Below are 3,570 nucleotides of genomic sequence, written 5' to 3' on the forward strand. Positions count from 1 at the left end.
CCAACTTTCTTGGGGAACTGTTGAGGATTTCGCTACATTCCCCCCGTTCCCTTTAGCCCCGGAAACCGGCCGCGGCGGATCCTGACCCTCCAACCTGAAGGGCCCCCGCCGTATCCGGGGCCCCCTCCCCCCCCTCCCAAGTTTCGGGCCCGACCCGCGCCCCCGCAAGGTGAAGAGGGAGGCGCCGCGTTTCCCTCGGGGCGCCCGCCGGTGGTGGGGTCCAGGGGGAGGCCGGGGGGCGGAGTGCGCTGCTCGGCCGTGGGTGTCGCCTGGCTGTGTGGTCTGGGGCGCCTTCTCCGTGCGGGACGCGGCCTGGGACTGCCCGCCCCGCACGGGATGGGGCAGCTCCTGCATCGCTAGAGTCTCGTGCAGGGCAGCCCGCACCTGTCCCAGGACAAGTCCCTCGAAGAACGCATTTCCCCGGTGCGGGCGGTAACGGGGGCCGGGGCACCTCGACTCTCTCCGAGCGCCGTACAGACCGGCAGGTCGGGTCAGCTGGTGGCGGGGAGAGACTGCTTTACGGCGGAGTAAACTGAGTCAGGACGGGGCGGCCTGCTCCCCGCTTTAAAGAGACGAGCCGGTCCTCGCTTCTCCGGGGAGGAGGCCTGCGGGCTTCTCGGAGGAGGAGGGGGCCGGAGTTTGAAGGTTGATGGAGAAGTTTGGGGGTGTCCACGGCTCCGCGCTGGGGAGCTGTCCTGTGCTCGTTTGGGACGATGAGTGTGAGGTCGCCCGTGGCTCAGGCGGAGGGGAGCGGGGCCTGTCTGCAGCTCGCTGCCCCGGAGGCGTTTGACCGGGGGCGGGGAGGGAGGGTAGACCTGGAGCCCGAGCCGGGCAGGCATCTGTCCGTTCAGAGCTTGGTTTCAGGCTGGCAGGAGGTAAGAACAGCACGTTTTCTCCTTTTTGTCGGTCTGTCATTCGTTCCAGGGGAAAAAAAAACTTGCTCGTGTAATCAAGGAAGAGTGTCCCACGCGCTCCCCGTGCACCCAGGGAAGGAGTCTTGCTGCTTGGAAACAGAGTTTGACCCACGGCTGTCACTTTGCACCCTGGCAAATGGCCAGTGACGTGATGAGCAAACACTCCAGGCGCATATGACCTTCTGAGAAAACAGTGAGGGCCGCATTACATCCATTTTACAAATGGTTGGGAGGACGGAGAAGACTTCCGGTCCCCCCTGGTGCTACCACCCTTTGGAGGAGCCTTGTGGTTTTCCCAGAGACAGTTCAAGCTGCTGAAATGTGGTCAAGGCTGTTCGTTTTACTGAACCCTTTTTCTAGGAACAGGAGCAGACAGGGGACGTGGTGCTGGGCTGAGTTTGTGTACAGAGTTCTAGGGGTGGGAGCTGGCGGGAATACTTCTTTTCTGCTCAGGGGATTTCAGGCTGGACAACTAACTTATCCTTTTTCCCTGATTGCATTCTCTTCCACATTCAAGGAGATAGGTAATGGCGTGCGTTTCCGAAACTTTGTCAAATTCTCTAATAATTCTAGGCTTCAGAATACAATTCAAAAATTACAGTTCATTTAGCGGCGTTAAGTTTGAAAATGTTTGAAAATTGTATGTAACAATTGCAAATGGATGTGGCAGAGCTTCCTAGTAACGTGATTGTGTTGGAAGAAAATTCCCGTGTAATCTAGGACACCCCCTTTTTAATGTCTCTATCTAATGATGAAGACCAATTCACTAAAAACTTTCATATTGATCAGGTAGACAGCTGTTAACCTGACTGTTTACCCTGGGGTCAAGGGTTGTAAACTCTCTAAGTTGACTCAATTTAACCAGTTGCTAAAATCATACACACAAAAAGAGAGCCGTTCTCAGAATGCTTAGGAATTAGTTTTCAAACTTTTTCCCAGCCCAAGCCCATTAACATAACTCTGCTTAGCACCATCTAATACGAATATCATTTTAAGAGCTTTAAAATAGCAGTGGAAAAGGCATTTTCAGTTACCAGCATTTAAGAAGACAAAACAGCAACAATAACAAAAAAGGACAATTTCCCCCCTAATTACATGTTTATTGTGGAGTTTAATACAGCCACACCCATCTATAAGAGAGTTGTGCCTAGGACTTTTTGAAAGCACTTACATAAACCTGAGGTGTGTTAGGGGGACCAATTCCAGCTTGACTTTTTTTAAATCCTTATAATAGAATCTTTAATACTACTGCTATTTAAAAAATATGTATATATTTTTATAGATTTTAGAGAGGATGGGAGAGGGAGAGGTAGAGATAGAAACATCAATGATGAGAATCATTGCACACTCCCTACTGGGGATCAAGCCCACAATCCATGTGCCCTGACGGGAATTGAATGGTGACCTCTTGGTTCATAGGTCGATGCTCAACCATTGAGTCATGCTGGCCGGGCTACTGCTATTATTTTACTGGTAGATTAGAGACATCAAACTTGTGCTAGCCATAGTGCTTGTTTTGGGAGGAAAGATTTAACCTCTATACCTTGGTATTTCAAAACCCCTGCAATACAGAGCTAAAATATAATTTAGAGTTTAATGAAAAATATATACTTTAAATTGCTGTTGTAGTCTCAAGGCGTGAGCTGCTTCATCATCATCATTATTATTTTTTGGTTGTGGTTACTGATTATTATTTTTGTTTGGTTACTGCGTATTGATAGTAGTTACTTGTGTTAATGTAAGAAAGATTTTGGCATTTGTAAGGACAGTAGTTTTATATCCAAATGCACAGATTCCCATTTCTTCAATAGGAAAATGGTCTGGTCACTTTCATGTTTTGACTTTGTTATTCATGGAGTTTTAAAATCCTAAAACCAGTTGGGCTCTTAATAGGATATCCTGTTATAGCTCACATGAAAGCCATCCCATGTAGGTAGGAATCCTCAGCCTCATGTGTTCAAAGACCTCAGTTCTCCTGGGTTCCAGGTTTTATCAGTTGCCATGGTCAGGACAGTGGGTTCTCTAATCCTCTACTGCCATTCTTAGTTTAAACTCATTGTCCTCTTTTCTCTTAGTTAAGACTGTCTGAAGCTTCTCTGCTTTCTCTTATTCAGGTTGAATAGTCCACATTTTTGATGCCGTTGGGCCTGTTAACATTCTAAATTGGAGCTAAGCAGTTGGTTAAGAGAGTTCTATACTTTTTAAAGATTTTCCTTTTTCAAAGCAAGCATAAAAATCTACATTTCCTCCAGGAAAACCAGCTCTTTGAATCTCATAGAAAAACAAGAGTTGTTTTTTCCAGCTTTCCACCAATATAAAATCTTAACTTCTTTTTTCTGGTTTTGCCAGTATAGTGATGAACTGGAGGCACTGGGAGAGCCTGCCGTCTCCTGAATCATCAAAAGAAGGTCACATGGTATTCGGTGCAGCTTTAGCGTTTTTAGTATGTTTTATTGCAAGGGATTTTCAAAAGCCAGTGCTCTTTGAAAGATTTGGTGGTACCTAGTCCTTTGCAGCTGAGTCACTGAGGGGTTCCTTAAAAATACAGGTTTTCTAGTCCCACCTCCTGGAGACTTTGATTGAGTGAGTAAGTGATGACCATAATCTACATTATAAAAACCTCTCTGGCATCTTTCCCAAAAGCTCCGCAGGTGAT

Source organism: Myotis lucifugus, unplaced genomic scaffold, assembly GCF_000147115.1.
Source record: "Myotis lucifugus unplaced genomic scaffold, Myoluc2.0 scaffold_387, whole genome shotgun sequence".
NCBI classification, from domain to species: domain Eukaryota; kingdom Metazoa; phylum Chordata; class Mammalia; order Chiroptera; family Vespertilionidae; genus Myotis; species Myotis lucifugus.